We start from the raw sequence: 18,373 nt of genomic DNA, 5'->3' as shown, positions 1-18,373 counted from the left end.
CCTGTCTTCCACTGCCTCCTGTAGTTTGGTCAAACTCATGCTGGTAGCTTCGAGAACACAAAAAAAGGTAAAGCGCCCCTGACCATTAGGACCGACTCTGGGGTTGTGGCACTCATCTCACTCTATAGGCCGAGGGAGCCAGCGTACGGCTTCCGGGTCATGTGGCCAGCATGTGGTGAACCAGAGCAGCGCACGGAAACGCCGTTTACCTTCCCGCCAGAGTGGTTGCACTTTGATGTGCTTTCGAACTGCTAGGTTGGCAGGAGTAGGGACCGAGCAACGGGAGCTCACTCCGTCACGGGGATTCGAACCGCTGACCTTCTGATCAGCAAGTCCTAGGCTCTGTGGTTTAACCCACAGCCCCACCCGCGCTCATAAATAGTGGTGCTTATTTATGAGTAAAGACGATGTGGACTCTGCTGCAAATAACTTCACATTCATGCTTAGGTAAGTTAACAGACATGCTGCAAATGCAGCTGCTATCTTCTAATTTGAAGAAACATATACTGTGTATTAACACACTGACAGTGTATCCTGTGGACTCTGGAGTAGCACCAGAACCCTTCTTATATCAAGAGTTCAGTGATCATGGGTGAGAACATAAACGTTTCCCACTAAATTCAACAGAAACCAATATGTCTCGACATACATCACTGTCGGATACTAATGAGGCCAGGACCTGATACGTTGCCAAAGATCAAGTTTAAAGAGTACGGAAACTAAGTAAGTGTTAGTGCAAGTAGGAGCCATTTCAGGAGCACTGCAATTGACTTCTCAATAGGTATTATATACATATAAGTAGGGTCCGAAGATTTTTAGGGACAATTTCAGACATAGATATAAAAAACTGCAACACTCAAGGCAGGAGGTGAAGCTGAACCAATAGCCCACATATAGGCTTGAGAAGAATGCTCCTGGATGACATTTTACATCAAAAGATCAGGCAGCTGGGAAACATTCTTGTCCATCTAAACCAAAAATGGCAAGCTACATATCCACTGCAGCTATTAACCAACAGCTATATCCGATACTAAGACAGATTTTGAGTTGCTTACCCTTTCTAACTACTTAACAGATTCAAAATAGGACATTTAGGCCCAGTTTAGATGAAGTCACAAACCACGGTGTTTAGTGAGTCTTGGCCTCATATGTTTGTTCTCTTCTCTCTCTCCCCTGCCCCATATGATGGACTCTTTAAAGATTGAAGGTGCAATCTGGACTACATACCACTTGCAGATCATTTCCTGCACAGATAACAACTACAGAGGCTCAAATTTCTTTTCCACAAAATTCATCAGTTAAAGTAAAATTGCCTGCCAAGATCATATATGACTATTTAGTTCAATCATGACTAGATTGCTGTTAAATGTCTGATTAGGAAACATGGATAGCAAAGTATTTCTACATTTAGTTGAATTAAACAGACATCACTGTCTACTTTAAATAGCCTAAAAGCACTTCAGAACTTTTTATTTCTAGTGACATGCTTCCCATTATGAAGGGTGGTATATTTGTGCTCAGAGCTGTGGTCTAAACCATTTGAGCCTCTTGGACTTGCCGATTGGAAGGTCAGAGGTTCAAATTCGCTTGATGGTGGTGAGCTCCCACTGCTCTGTCCCAGCTTCTGCCAACCTAGCAGTTTGAAAGCACACTAGTTCAAGTAGATAAATAGGTACCACTGCAGCAGGATGGTAAACGGCATTTCTGTGCACTCTGGTTTCCGTCACAGTGCTTCTTGCACCAGAAGTGGTTTAGTCATGCTGGCCACATGACCCGGAAAACTATCTGTGGACAAACATCGGCTCCCTTGGCCTGAAAGTGAGATGTATGCCACAACTCCATAGTCGCCTTTGACTGGACTTAAGCATCCAGGGGTCCTTTACCTTTTACCTTACCATAATACACTTGGACTCAAAAAGCAAACTGCAGCAAAAGTAAACCATAATAGAATAAAGAGTTTGCGTTGATTATATTTCTATTTATTAAATTTTAGTCATCATTTTCATAGAAAAAAGTCTCAAAGCCATTTCCAAGTTTAAAAATTCAAAAATATTATAAAATAGCCAAGAGCAGTTTCCATTACAGCAACAATTATGATCTGCTGACAAAACCTGGTGAGTTTACTGAAGCAGCTTCCTGAATGCAATTTAAAACAGGATGCCATCTGGAGGAACGCAAGATTTGCAACATTACATGGTATGGAAGTTATATTATAAACTAGCAGTAATCTTGATGTTTCTGAAAGAATTTGATTATCCTCATCTAGACAGTGACAAAATTCGTAAAGGAGATGAAAAATATTGACTGTATTTGTTTAGATATTGTAAGAAATTGCATTTGTTATATTAGCAATATTCCACTGGGAAATAATTACTGTGTTCAAATAACAGCATGTGACTGCTAAAATAAAGAGCTACAATTAAACACTGAGGTGATACTTGAATGATACTGCTAATGGAACACACAGCAGAAATATGTTCTAGAATATAGCAGGACTGCAAATTACCATGCAGAAAGGATTATTCCTGTCTTTTCTTATACAACTGACAACACATTGCAGAGCAGCCAAATGATGAACGTATAAAGATTCTTCTTGGTATCTTAACTATTAGATTATCTAACTCTTCAAAGCTATTCAGGGGCAACTGGGAAATAACTTAAGAAGAGCCTTCTTCTCCATGCTGTCAAAAGCCATAAATATATACTGGCAGGTACTAAACTGGCACCCAACCACAAACACCTAATAACATCACAAACTTTATTAACACAAGTTAGGAATGCATACCACACACCGTAGGCTCCCTTAGAATTATGTGTTATGTCTTAGTGTCAGCACTTTTAGCATTCAGCACACAGCAACTCAAAGCTGCTGATCCCTAGTTGGCATCAGACCCACTGTTGCTTTTGTGTACTTCCAGATTTTCAAAGCAAGATCCATAGCAGAACCCACTCCAGTCAAACTTTCCTCCGTTTCATTGATTTCCCTGACCATTGTAGGTAGGGAGCGATCACTCCTAACTTTCCTAGAGATCATAAGCTCTAGGTTTAAGGCACAATGATTTCCAGAGTTCAGACCTGCTTTACTACCACATTATCCCAGTATTTACTGTAGAGTATCACATATTTTATTAAGGCCAATAATAGCACTTAATGTTAAGCTGATGCATCTGGAGGGCTTCTGTATTGATTGGTCTATAATGCGCTTTTTTCTGGCCAATATATTCCAACCAACACTTCATTTTGGTGTAGCGCAATGGATTAGTTCACCCAGGAGAGTTGCATTTATTACTAATGCTTTTATTGATCTGGATGGGTTTTTTTTTTATTTGCCACACTCTTGTGTAAGTTCTTATCACAGCAAAATGAACTAATAGAAACCTGCCAGGAAAAAAAAGCCAACATAAATCTTAATGTAACATATCGTATCAAAGGATCTGATCAATATTTTCTTTTAATGTGTATTACTGACTTCGCACTGCTAGACACAGAGCTTAATTTAAGATTTGGATACACTCGGTCTTAAGTTTCTATCACAGCAATTGCTTCAACTTATTTAGTTTACATATTTGTATCATCTAATCATAACACCCATCCTCACAAAATTGAGAAAGCTCAAATAAAAATAGCAAAAGTTATTTTTTTCAGCCTTTGGGCATCACTGGCATTCCAATGTCTTACAAAGGAGTCCAGTTGCAATATCACATGGACCAATAGAAGCAGGAGAGGGTTGCACTAGATGACCTTTGAGGCCCCTTCAAAAGCTACAGTTCTCTCTCTTTTCCCATGGAATTTCTCGTTCTATTCTATTATTGTTTTAATGTTCAGCCCCTCCAGGGAAATCCTGGGAAATCTTGTATCCCATGCTCACAATACATTTTTCAGTCCTGAAAAGTCTCCTAGAAGAAAGTTTACATGTACCTGTGGCAGACATATCACATAGGCATTGGGAGTAATCACAAGACTGGCTCCATCTGTTTAAAGATTCTTTGATTTGTGCCTCATCTAGAAACAAAGGCCACAGCTCACTCATAGAGCATAGAGCACATTGTAAAACTTCCAAGGTCCAGTCCCTGGACAGTTGGGTAAAAGGCTCCTATCTAAAACTCTGGAAGCTTCTGCCCATTATTATAAGGTAGAACCCTGGACTCTTTACTGTTACTTTCCAGAAATTACATCTGCCCCCAATCTCTGCTTGACCCATTTGCACATTTCCTGCCTGTATGCCTTTCTTTTCCTTATTTCTGTAGTCCCCTAATACAGTCATCTAAAACTCCCATCATCCCTGACCACTGGTCCTGCTAGCTAGAGATGATGGGAGTTGTAGTCCAACAATATCTGGGGACCCAGTTGTTTAGAAAAAGGCTGCTTTAGATGGTGCTGGACTACAACTCCTACAGTTCCTGACCACCGGTAATGCTGATTGGAGATGATATTACTTGACTTCAACTCACATCTGGAGTTACTATGATTTGACTTCAACGCACAGATTTACCTGCTGCTATGTTACACTAAATACATTCCTCACCCCATGAGCTAAAATGGCTCTGGAAAGGGATTGGTAAACAAGCAGAACTTCTAGTTCCATTGGGCAGCATAAAACAGCAAGAGTAATAAGAAAAAGAAGAACCAGAAATTGCTTTGTATTCTTTGCATTTGGCAAAAGGAAATAACTCAGATGACTGCACTGTGATTTCAACATCATACGAATCACTGGGGAAGGGCATAGCTTAACAGTAGAGGGCATTCTTTGCTTGAAGAAACTCCCAGATGTATTTCTGCAATTTCCAGGGGGAAAGACTCATGTCTGAAACTGTGGAGAGCTAATAATAATAATAATAATTTATTATTTATACCCCGCCCATCTGGCTGAGTTTCCCCAGCCACTCTGGGCGGCTCCCAATCAGTGTTAAAAACAGTATAGCATTACATATTAAAAACTTCCCTGAACAGGGCTGCCTTAAGATGTCTTCTGAATGTCAGGTAATTCTTTATCTCTTTGACATCTGATGGGAGGGCATTCCACAGGGCGGGCGCCACTACCCAGAAGGCCCTCTGTCTGGTTCCCTGTAGCCTCACTTCTCGCAATGAGGGAACCGCCAGAAGGCCCTCGGTGCTGGATCTCAGTGTCCGGGCTGAACGATGGGGGTGGAGACGCTCCTTCAGGTATACAGGACCAAGGCCGTTTAGCTATTGACAAGGCAGCTTCCTAGTCCATGAATGACAGATGTTGGCTCCAATTATGCAAATCTCATAAAGAGAAATCAACCCTGCACCAATGTTTTTCATGTCCCCCCCCAAAAAAAATATCAGTAATAAACAGTTAAATGTTTGTTTGTTTTTGTTTATTTGTTTTATATACTGCCCTATACCCAGAGGTCTCAGGGTGGTTCACAAAAAAAGGTTTTACCCATTTTAATAGCAAAGATCTTAATTCCACTCCTGATAGGTTGCAAATATTTTGGGACACTGGGAGAGAGCAACCACCAGGTGGCAGTAACCATTCCACTCTAGCTCATCTACAAGGCAGGCCTTAAAGTGGCAGCTCACCAATATGCTGCACAGAGTAGAGCAAAGGGGGCACATTAGACGATAGGAACACAGAAAAGCATTATATATTTAAAATACAAAACCAAAAAGGAAATAAACTAAAATAATAAAAGGAGTCCAATTATATAGAATTATTTGTAACTTGTAATAGCGGTAAGTGAGGAAACAATTCATGACAAATTCCAATTATAAAAAGAAATTATCTGTTCTGCAACAGCAATTTTAGTGACATTTATAATACAGAAGAAATCATGGAGCTTAATTATTGGAATTTACTGGTGCTACAGATGCTGTACTGAAACCTAATTAAATAGATCCGATAGCACTTCCAGACAGAAGGTTCCAAATGGGGAATTTGCTGATCCGTGTGTTGGTTTTAAAACCCAATCTTGATGACCTCTAAAATAAAAGGAGAAGGAACTTTGCAGAAAAATAAAATCATCACCCAGAGGAGAAGGGACATTTGTGTTCTAGTTTTAAGATCACCAACTTGAAAATTATTTCACTTGATTAGCTTTTGTACCCTCAATGGGATTGTCAACATTATTTTTTTTCTCCAGGGTTAATTAACCACTATTAAGAAGTGTATAAACTTTTTTTTCTTTCCATTTTGTATGTGATGTTACTATGACCTTACAGATGAGTGGAATCACTAGGTTCTGCTGCAAGAAAGTTTTTATGAAGAATGGATTCAACTCACTCTATTTTATCGAATCTCTTATTAGATGGGGGCATCTGAAGTAAATTCCTCAATCTATTTTCAGGCTTGAGCAGATATTATCGCCCTTGTAGCACTCTGGAGAGTGGGGATTGGGAGTCTCAGCTCAGCCTGGGAAGATCTCAAGTCACTTTACATCATCCACTCCAGAGCCTTCCAGCTATTGATATTGCTCTGCATGATGGGAGGCCTTCAGACATGGAAGATGGGTAAAGAATAGGCAGAGCACATTATGGAGCACACAATGCCACCTCTATTGTTTCTGGAATGTGCCTGAAGACCCGAGAAAGCAGGGGGACCTGGGCATATTTCATAATTCCTTCAACTTGGGTTAAAAAAACCCCAAACCATTCCTTCCTTAGTCTCCTTCATTTCATTTTCTCGACTATATACTGCAATTTAACCCCAGATGTTTGGACACAGGAGTGGGCTGCATGCATGCACCCAGCTAAGATGGCTGGCACATTGTGCTTCACCAGCACAAAATCAGAGACAAGGGAGGTGAAAGGATCTCTTCCACCAAGAGCTGATGTGGATTACCAAGAGCTGTTACCAAGAGCTGATGTGGATTACTATGCATGCAAGAGTTGAATTCACAGTCCAGCACTTAATATAATGTTGAATATATAAAGCAGGACAATTTATGACTATTAGTATCCTTGCTGAGCCATGACACTGTTTATAAGTTTCATATACAACTATAAGGGTAGAACACATGCATACATACATTCACCTTTCTTTTGCAGATGAGTTAGTTATGCATCCTTCAGTCAGTAAGTCTTAAGGTGTACTGCCAGAAAATTTTAAAGACCAAAGTTTGCCCCTACCTAGTCCATTCTCTTGCAGACCTACACTCTTTTCAATCTTCATTACAACCCGCTTCCTTCCTCTTCCCCTTGCAAGGCTCATCCTAGCCCTCTTTCTTACAGAACTATTTTGTAGCAGGAAAGGGAACTGAACAGGAGGGCTGCTTTTCCTAACCAAATGTGGACCATACAGAGTTGACCATTGTTTCTGGTAATGGGTTGGAAATCCTTGCAAGCAGCTATTCCCATGACATTCTGCACTGGAAACATCAGATCTCATGAAATCTCTGTGCTCAACCTATATCTACTGCCATCACTGCAGCTAGAAAACACACTGCAGGAAGCAGTTAAGAACACCCTGAACATAAAGGTAAAGGGGCCCCTACCCATTAGGTCCAGTCGAGACCCACTCTGGGGTTGCAGCGCTCATCTCGCTTTATTGGCCAAGGGAGCCGGCGTACAGCTTCCAGGTCATGTGGCCAGCATGACTGAGCCACTTCTGGCGAACCAGAGCAGCACAAGGAAACGCCATTTACCTTCCCGCCGGAGCAGTACCTATTTATCTACTTGCACTTTGATGTGCTTTCGAACTGCTAGGTTGGCAGGAGCAGGGACCGAGCAACGGGAGCTCACCCCATCACGGGGATTCAAACCGGCAAGTCCTAGGCTCTGTGGTTTAACCCACAGCCCCACCCGCGTCTCCTAACCTGAACATAGTCAGCAATAATAAACGAGAACAGCTTGTTTTTTCCTGAATCAGAGTGTGGAGGACAGAAGAGAAGAGTTCTAAAACTCATCAACAAAAATAAGCATTCTGTTTATTTCAAGGGGCAGGGAAAAGAACATGCGGAGGAACTGGTAAGAAACAAGCCAGCAGATGCCATTGCAGGACACACCTGGGCATTTAAAGTACAGGCACACTCTTGGTTATGGAAACCCTAGTGCAGAGATGTGAAGCCTATGACTCTCCAGATGCTGCCAGACTACAACCCCCACAATTCCTCACCACTGGTTGCTGGGAGCTGGAGTCCAACAACATCAGGAGACTCACTGGTTCTCCATTCCTGCCTTCGTGTACTATGTCAGGTTCATCACCGTATTTTTCGCCCTATAGGACGCACTTTTCCCCCTCCAAAAATGAAGGGGAAATGTGTGTGCGTCCTATGGGGTGAATGCAGGCTTCAGGAAGCTCTGCGCAACCCTCGGGAGACTGGCACGACTTCGCGCCGGGGTCCCTGGGGCTGCGCAGAGCTGCCTGCAGTCCCGGGCTTCGTGCAGCTCTGCGCAAGCCTGGGGAAACCGGCGCGACTTCCCGCCGGGCTCCCTAGGCTTGCGGATAGCAGGCTGTTCTCAGGGCTGGGGTCGGGGGAAGCTGGGGCTTCCCCTACGCCATCCCCGCGCCTGGGGTGAAATATTTTTTCCCCTTTATTCCCCCCCCAAAAAAAAAAACTAGGTGCGTCCTATAGGGCGAAAAATACGGTAAGTATGCCTAGATTTGGATACATCTCTGACCTGGTTTTTATCATCTATGTAGAGCTCTGGTCTAGATCACGTTTCCATATACATGACACTTCCTAGAAAACTTGCTTGAAAGCTAGCTTCAAATATTTTGATATAAAGCAAGATTTCAGCTGCCTGAAGTTAAAAATCAAATTTTTAATCCTTCTCACTAAAATTTAAATCCTACTCCACATACTGCTGCACAGTCACATCATGATTAGGAATGGAGGCATCAAATCAAAATAGCTGAGACTGACAGGTTTTAGCTGCTAGCTGACAGGAGTGTCTGGTTGAGCAATTCTAAATCCCATCTGAGTGGAATTATATGTAAATAAATCTTAAATTGAATATTCATTCCCTAGCTTATTCTGATTGTATACAGAAGGTGCTGAATGTTAGCCAAGCTCCATTAAAAATGAAGGTGACTTTAAAGGCTCTCCCTAGATTCATTTTCAGATGTCTGTTAATCTGTATTTGATTTAAAACTTATTATACCATTTAATTTTTAAAAAAATGCTTCCCATGAAGGTGTGTAAGTGGAACATCAAGTTGTCTTTTAATCTCAGGAGTATAATTTACTATTTTAGAGCGTGACAACTAACTAGGTGGTTAATAATTTCTTGTGCAAGAAGGAACAGTACCAGAGATGCAGTTCACTAGACTATGAAACGGAATTTAAAAAAAATATGAACAGCAATTCTAGAATTATGTCCAATTCCCACTATTGGTAGATGTGCTTGTATCATTAAAGTATTGCTTGAATTCTGCTTGCTGTTCCTCAGTCATCTCATTGCTGCATCCAGGCACTAGTCCAGGGACTGCACAGCCTCTCCTGATTCAGATGAGATGGATAAAGAGAGCAAAGTATGATCAGCCTAAACTGAGATTGGAATGAGTCTAGATGGTTGGTGTCCTCCAAGAATGCCTGTAGTTGCCCCACTACAACCCTCTCAACCATCTTCCCGAGGAAGGGGGTAGCTCTTTCCCCTCTGAAGTCAGGTGACTTTTATCCCAACAATCTGTAGTCAGTTGGTCACAGTAGTTCCTTGAATGCTCCACAGGTTCCTCCACCACACTGCAAGTCAATAACCTCTGCACAGTCTGAAATAACTTCACTGGCCGGCTACTAAAAGATGCAATGCAAACTGCAAAATGTGCCTTCTTCGCTGCCTGCACTGCCATCACCATCATCATCGTTAATTTGTATACTGTCTTTCTATCTTACAAAACTCAAGGCCATTTACAAGCTGAAGAAACAAAAAAAATGTACATCTTATAACAATCTAATGCAATACAAAAATGTGTTAATTAAATAAAACTTTTAAATAAGCAACCTACATCAAAAAAGTAACATTCAACAATTATTAGAATAGTATAAAATAATAATATCAACATATAAAAGTTAAACAGAAATCCACTCAATAGTTACAAGAAATAATTTCTAAACTATAATCAATAAAACAGCAAGCCACAGTACATAAAATAATACAATACAGATTGAGAAGCAGAGACTAGAGGGTGGGGCAAGTAGCCACAGCACTGGGGAAGATGTTCAGGAGCAATTGTGTCAACTGTACATTTAATCTCATCATTCCATAGTGACACCAGGGTTCTGGCAGGATCTTCAACTGGACAGGATTATCCAATGAATAATCCCCCAGAGCATCTAATATACCAGCTGAGCCTTTTCCCAACAGGAACATGACCAGTTCCATCATTCATTTGCAAACTCTACAACTGTTAAGTTAACCTAAACAGCAAGATGCAGCTTTTTTATTTCCACAGTTTTAAAGTTAAATCCCAAATCAGTCCTATATGGACTGCTTGCACATGAATACAGAAATGAATGCTGGATTAAGCCGCAGCCTTTTTGACACTAAATTGCTTGATTAAAATTACTGGCCATTTCAGGCAATTTCATCAAGAGTAGAATTCTACATGAAAGCCATAAAATACAAAGCAAGAGATTCTCTTATAGGGAGTTTCAGAAATGTTTAGTATTGCAGTCATGAACAATGTGCCAAACTCTATAGCTTCTTTAACAACTCCTAGCACCGCAGGCACTATAGGAAATCAATTCTGCAGGCTTTATCCAACACCATTGAAGCCAGTAGGAGATTTGCCTTTAGCTTCAGTAGGAGTGAGGTCATGCCGTAAGCTGACTAACTATGCCTTTTCAGGAATTTACCAAATACAGAGGCAGGGACCTACATTAAACTTTCAGCATGTGCTAGGAGCATTAATTTACACCTTCCAATGTGCTCATACCCTTGTGCCCCAAGGAAAATAGACAGGAATGGCAAGGTCAGCGTTGACACTTTTTCCTGTGATAATGTTTTCAACTAGGAAAGACACTGGCCTTTCAAATGCTACAATCTAGGCATTCATGGTGTTTAGAATTTCTTTTCTACAGAAAACCATTGCATGACTTCACGTGCATACATGTCTCCATCCTAAGCTAGCTATCTTGCAATATAATAGATCTGTGGGTGCCAATCCAACAACACATGCACTTTCTGTAAACAACAACTCCCCAACAACAACTCTTCAGGTGACCAAATATTCCATAGGTTTTTAAAATATAATTCATACTAGTTTTTGTTAAGATATTTATGTCTTGCCTGTCTGCTAAAATCATTTTAAAAAAATATGGCTTACAAACAGCAGTAGCAACAGAGAAAAAAAACCTCATCAAATTATCAGAATAACAACTTTTTCACTTGGCACTCAATAAAGTCAAGGAAGACAATGCACCTCATGGCAGGCAGGAGTTATTGTGGTCCAATGGAAGAAATAAGTGGGTCCTGGGACCATTACAGAAATGCTTGTACACCTTCTGAAAACTATGGTTGCAACCCAGAAAGTTGGGGATATCCATTCAATCCCTAATACTAACATTTCTGCAAGAAAAGGCACTCTTATTTGCACATCGCTAAATCTACTGTTTCAGAGAACTTACATTTTAAACATGTTAAGTAATGGGAGCCCCCACCCCCAATACAAATCGCAGCCATGAATGCCAATCCAAATTGGGGCCCAAGAAGCATGCAAAGGGTTAAAACGCCCGCTACCCCACCCACTGGATTCTTAATCCCGCAAATTAGCAATTTGTATAAAAATCCTGAACTTGGATGGCACCTATACCTAACTAACATCTTACTTAGCTTTACCATCTACCTCAGCTTGTTCCAATCTACTCTAATGTGATGAGTGTTGGTGGAACTCAATGAAAACAGACAATATTACTGCTTTGAATTGGGGCTGACTAGGTTTACATAGGGTATTGAAAGACACTCACCCCGGTAAATGCCAACCCTGTACTTGGGGGCAGGAGTAAATTAGAAAACTCCTGGATGCACTTTCCAAGTTTATAGCTCCATTATTCTGAGGCTTTTCCATAGTTAGTAGTAGCCATGACACTGAAATAGCCTCACTTCTACTCATCATTGGCTGGGGAAATGCTGCTATACAATATATGGTACTAACCCAGCTGCCACAACCACTATCAATTTCAGCCTCGCTACACACTGTAGTTCAGTTAGCTATAAGCTGATGCAAAAGGTAGCATCCCCAAAGGTGGAACATAAAATATAGATGACATCATAGCCATGGAGTAGCAAATTCTTTTCTCTAGGGCTAAAATGTGCTTTTTCTTTATACATTATACATACCGAGTCATGAAAGCATTTCACAAAAGTAGTTAGATTTTGGCTTCGGGTTTTAACTATATTTCATTAAGTAGCAACATTTAATTGTACAGAGCTTAGCAGCACATTATTAATCACACCCGACAGCACGTTATTTCCACTGTCATGCAGGGTAATGTATCAGCAAATGCCACATAGCATTCTTCATGACAAAAGGCGGAGAGAAAAAAATCCATAAGAGGATTTCTTCAAATGAAGCAAACTGTTTCTGTGTAAATGACACCCCAGGACTGCGTAATGGAAAGTGTCACTCATGTCCCCTTGTGTTTAGCCGTTATCTATTTACACCATGGAGGAAGAAGCTCACCACACACTTGAATGACCATGGACAGTTGTATACCAAATCAGCCACAAACAAAAACACAAAGCGTAATGGGGCAGGGAATGAAGAAATGCGAGCCTAGCTGGGAATGGCACATTCATCAGTTGTGCTCTTAGTTAATGCCACTCAGCATCCAACACTTGAAAACACAGGTACTCGTTTTTTAATAACGTGCCCCAAATGGTACTGTAAATAAGAAACTATAATGGTACAGCTTTAAATGAAGGACTGGCTCCAGATTTGTATGGTCTTTGGGGCCTCTTTCCCTGTATTTATTACTTCTAAAAAGTGTCCCTTTCTAGGAACTGGCACTCTAGGTTCACTATGCAGAGAAGGAATCTGGAAACTGGCTCTTCAGTGTTTCATCACCTCTGATTGCCACACATTACGCCCAGCCAGGGGATTATTTAAACTTCCCAGCAATCCATGTGGCGGAAGAGTGAGCAGAGCAGCTGCATTTTATGTTCCCAGCCAGGGCTACATCCAGTACTTTGGTGGCAGTAGTGGCACATTTTACTTTCCCTTTCATTTCTGCAGCTGAAGATTGCTTTGGCTCCCATGAATGGAAGCAGTGATGTTTTCCAACATAAATATCTCCTCTCCCTTCTTCTCAATTGACAGAGGAGGCTGAATGTATTGCAAAGTCATAGGATGATGGCTCCTATATTTAAAAGTGTCATTGTCATACCACACTGTCCCCTTTTGCTTGTTATTGGTTGCAGGAGAGGAACAACTTCATTATGCATATGTCTGATTATGTGCACAATGCAGAACAAAGACAGCAATGAGTGGCGATGTTTGCTGGCTTCTCTGTCTCTTTTCAGGGTCTGGGAGACTGTGCTTCTGCTACCAGTCTACTATTAACGTTGGCTCTGCTTAAAGTAGATGCTAGCCAGAAGCATAGATAAAAGTGTTACATTTAAAAAATAATAAGCATTTCTTGAAGTTCCAAGGATTGAATCAAAGGCAATGAAGAACAGAGAACCAATTTAACTTATCACGTGATCCCTCTTGTCATATAGAGAGGGGCAGTCCCAGTCAAATGATAAACAGCATTTCTTTACTCCCCCAGAACCCAGAAATCAGAGGAAGCAAATTCTGTGGCAATGTATAACTCATAACATTTCTCACAGTTAATGGTGGCCAGATTCTAGGTATATCTTTGTAGATGCAAGTCTCAGCTGTGGTCCAGAATGGCCTTATCTGGGAGAACAGTTAAATGATTGATTGTGACCATTAAATGAACAGTTGTGAAGATTTATTCTACTTCCCCCACTTGTCCAGCAGAGACCATAAATGCTCTATGCTGTCCTAACTGCATCTAGGGCAGCAATAACAGTAAATTATCTTGTGTTTCTTAATAGATGAAATTATATTATGTATTGTTTTAATAAGCTGCTACATTCATGTTATGCTTACAGGAATTGCAACAGTATCTTGTTACCCAGGATAAAATAACACACAGTGCATTTTAAGCTCCAGGGGAAAGCTTTCTATCTGTACACAGAAAAAGGAACTAATTATATGGGCTCCTCGGAGAAAAACTAGAAAACGAAATGAAGCTTGTTGGAAGGCCTTTCATCGTTTGATCATATTTTCAATAAGAACAACAAGTGAAATATGTTTTCAGTAACCTATTTAAACATGCTTCTCTCCCTCAACTCCCAAAAAGAGAGAGCTCTGATTAATTTGCTCTCAGCATTGAAAATGTATGACTTTGCACATGCACACAATAGAGACAAAAATCTTGCTTTGGGGTTTAATACAGATTAAAAACAGGGTCATACTAACTCCGGAACATACACAAAATTCTAAATGAAAGATTGCATTTGACATTTAGGATATTCATATTTCCATTTCCCCTTCCCCCACCCAGATATACTTTTAGACATCGGTCAGCTCAGAGTGGAATCATGGCAAGTAAGAACATATGGTTAGCCCTGCTGTATCAGGTGAGAGGCCCACCTGGTCCAGAATTCTGTTCTCAGATTGGCCAACCAGAAACCCAAGGGAAGCTTGGAAGCAGAACCTGACTACAACAGTACTCTTTCATCCTTCCATTTCCAGTAACTTGCATTCAGAAGCATGTTCCTCTGGCTGTATCATGACTAGCAGCCACTGATAGCTTTATGCTCCATCAGTTTGTCGAATCATATTTTAAAGTTATCCAGCTTGGAAACCATCATTACCTCTTGTGGAAGCAAATTGCAGTTTAACTAGGCACTGCGTGAATAAGTACTCTCTTTTGTCTGTCTTGAATCTTCCAACACTCAGCTTCACTGGATGTCCAGGAGTTCTAGTGTTTTCTCTTACTACTTTCTCCATGTCATGCTAAATATTGTACACTTCTGTTTCCTCCTATTCTCCTTTTCTCTAAACTACAAAGCCCCTAAACTTTCCTCAGAGAGAGGTTTCTCCATCCCCTTCTTGGTTACTCTTTCGTGAACCTTTTCCAACTCTACAATATTCTTTTTGAGGAGAAGTGATCAGAACTGTACACAGTATTTGAAATGGAGTTGAATGATGGATTTGTATAATGGCCCTTAAGATACAGGCAGTTTTATTTCTAATTTCTTTCCTAATGATTCCTAGCATGGCCTTTGCCTTTTCTTTTTGCAGCTGCACACACATGGTCAACATCTTCATCCATCTATCCACCACAACCCCAAGGTCTCATTCTTCATCAGTTGTCATCAGTTCAGACTCTGTGAATTTGTATGTGAAATTAACACCCCCCCAAGCACATGTATCACTTTACACTTGTTTACAATGAACAGCATTTGCCATTTTACTACCTATTCACTCTGTTCCTTTCCTTTTGCAATTTCTTTTTTCTTTCCCTCCCCCTTTTTTGTTTTAACAGCCTGAACAGTTTAATATCTTCTGCTGTGAGGATAGGTGCAGAGAATTCATTCAGCTTATCAGCAATCTCCCTATCCTCCTTTAGCACACCTTCAACTCCCTTGTCATTTAAGTTGCAGAGCACAGTTTCAAAGCCATGTCTCAGATCTTGCCGTTTGTCATATTCTTTCCATACAACTTTTCAACCAGATGAAATATAACTTTGCATATAATATGTTCAAATAAAACAAAAGCAGTGCAGCAGCAGATCTCTGCATGTTCATATACCACCCAAAAAGGTTTGTGAAAAAGCTAGCAAGCTCTTTCTTCAGTCATTAAAAATGCCTTCATCCTATGCATGTACAATAGGACTGAATATATCTTGCAATGCACTGTGGAAACTTCCACGGCAAAGGTTATTTAGGGCCAATATGTATTACCATTTCAGTGTGCTGCCTTGAAATATGTTGCAGTGAGAAAAATATCCACTTGCTTCATTTTCTGACTTTAGAATTACTCAGTAATAAGTAATATTTTTCACTCGGTTCATTCTAGGCTGCCTTGTGATCTAGTCAGGTTGTTCTCCATATCTCATTTTTGTGCACTGAAATGCTGCTGGACTGAATATATGTGACACTTCAGTCCGTAGAAAAGCCATCATGGGATATATTTATTGAAATGGAATTGACCAGTCCCCGCAGGGCTTCTCAGCCCATTTAAGTTAAAAGGAAGGAATGGTGGCATCATTTTCCAGTTGACTTTTGGGTTTCAGTGCATGTGCAAAATTCCTTGCAGAAGAGAGATTCTGAGAGACAGTATCCTTGGTTTCCTGATCAGATGGTTTTAGAAACACAAGGACAGAGTAAAGTCTCACCTATTCAGGGGAGGGGGGTATATGAAACCAGTAAAAGGTTCAGATGCATGTCTTCCATCTTAGAAAATCCTAAAATTGGTGTTTGGCCCAATCATGAGACCTGCTGCATCTCTAATGCCAGTGGCCAATGCAGCCGATCAGAAATTTACTAGTCTAGTTCCACCTTCTTAATGACTGTATTTATATGTTAAGCCACTCTGACCGCATGAACTTAGAATTAAAAATGTATCACATAAGGTTTGCCATATTTCAAATAAATGGTTTTATAAAATTGACTTAATTTTATGTGACGAGAGATAAAATTTTGAAAACAGTTCACATGAGGTGTTATTTGCATAAACTGGTACATATGGCATCTTAATCAGGTATCCACATTTTGCTCTTAGTAAAAAACCAAAAATAATCAATTGCAGCCCAAGACTAATTAAAGAAGCACCAGTTGCATTAGAGTTTGTAAGCACACCTTTGCTAAACTGTGTATACTAGGAGTGTGCCCAATATGACCTCCACCTGTGTACTTTTTAAAAATTCCATTCTGGTTCTGAGTCACTCCATGCTCTCTCCGCATCAGTTCTGAGCCTCTTTGTACAAGACAAGCTGTGTTTTTCCATTCACTATAATGAGGAATCTAAAAATAGCTAATACATTTCCACATTTTGACCAAAGTCAGTGAAATTTATGGACGCAGGAACCCTTCCCCAATCAATTAAGCCTGCCAAATTGCAGACAAATAGGCCAATAATCTTTTTGTCAGGGAAGTAAAACAGATAAATTTTCATCCATGGTCCTTTAAGGTGGGGGAGGGGAGATTTGTTTCTTTCCTCCCTTAAAATAATTAAGTGGTGGGCAATTAGGGTGTGTTCTTGTTTGTATTTTTCCTTTAAAATTCACGCCAGCCTTTCCTTCTGGTGGTTGTTTTTATCAATTAATGGACCTTTACAAATTTCCCAATAGACCAGGGGTCAGCAAACCTTTTCAGCAGGGGGCTGGTCTACTATCCCTCAGACCTTGTGGGGGGCCGGACTATATTTTGAAAAAGGGGGAAAAGAACAAATTCCTATGCCCCACAAATAACACAGAGATGAATTTATTTTAAAAGGACACATTCTACTCATGTAAAAACACACTGATTGTGTTTTTACTGTCTGCAGGCCAGATTTAGAAGGCGATTGGGCTGGATCTGGCCCCCAGGCCTTAGTTTGCCTACCCATGCAATAGACCTTACAATGTGTCTAGAACACTGCCTGCAGAGTTCCGAGGGGCTCTCTTGGATTCTTTAAAAACTTAAATACCTCACACCCCAAAGAAAGGTGCTTCCTCAAAATGCCCCACAGGGGCCTGGGACTTGTCTGTCCATTCCCAACAGCAAGGGCTGGTGGACTGGCTGGATGGGCTCCCTCGCCTGCCAGAGACAGAGGTCAGTGTTGCCCGTGGCACCCCTGACCATCATTCAAGGAACCCCACGGTTCCACAGCACACTGGTTGAAAACCACTGCCATGCACCATTAAATAAGAGCCCTATTACTGCTCTTGCCAAGTGAGACAAATACTGTAAAACAAGTACTGTAAATAGCTTTGCTGAACAAAGATTAGTTATGTGACTCAGAGAATGACTCAACTGATGTTACAATGTTGGCTCATTTTAAAATAAGTAAAAAAAGGGGGAAAAGTTTGTGTGTGTGTGTATGTTTAAGAACCATTAATTCCCATTGTAAACAAGCTGAAAGGTGTTTTTCTTTGAGAGAGGATTCTGTTTTTCAAGTCAACTACCGAAATGCCTCTAAGAGAGAACAGTGGAAACTAAGGAAACACAGTAAGGGATCTTAGAAAACAGAGAGACAATAAAATAAAAGCATATTGCACTTATACTGTTTTTTGCTTTGGTCTTTTCATGTGTATAGTACAGTACAGTACAGTATAGTGCAGTATTAGTATAGTATAGTATGGTATAGTATACTATAGTATACTATAGTATACTATAGTATAGTAAACTACAGCACAGCATAGTATAGTATAGAAGGATAGAAATGGAAGACCTCATCTAGGATTTTCAGAACC

General features: G+C 40.6%; 1 protein-coding gene and 1 long non-coding RNA gene across 2 annotated transcripts in view; one reads left to right on the top strand and one right to left on the bottom strand.

Annotated features, from left to right (window-relative positions):
* SPOCK1 (SPARC (osteonectin), cwcv and kazal like domains proteoglycan 1) overlaps positions 1 to 18,373 on the bottom strand; it is a 410,736-nt gene that overhangs the window by 364,940 nt on the left and 27,423 nt on the right.
* On the top strand, positions 383 to 16,436 carry LOC310839755. Its single transcript, XR_014561639.1, has 4 exons — positions 383 to 4,819; positions 5,188 to 6,851; positions 7,906 to 8,167; positions 8,556 to 16,436. It is a non-coding gene; the product is annotated as an uncharacterized lncRNA (long non-coding RNA).

The sequence above is a fragment of the Podarcis gaigeae genome, assembly GCF_964106915.1.
Source record: "Podarcis gaigeae genome assembly, chromosome: 2".
Taxonomy (NCBI): domain Eukaryota; kingdom Metazoa; phylum Chordata; class Lepidosauria; order Squamata; family Lacertidae; genus Podarcis; species Podarcis gaigeae.
This window is presented reverse-complemented; position numbering and strand designations above follow the sequence as displayed.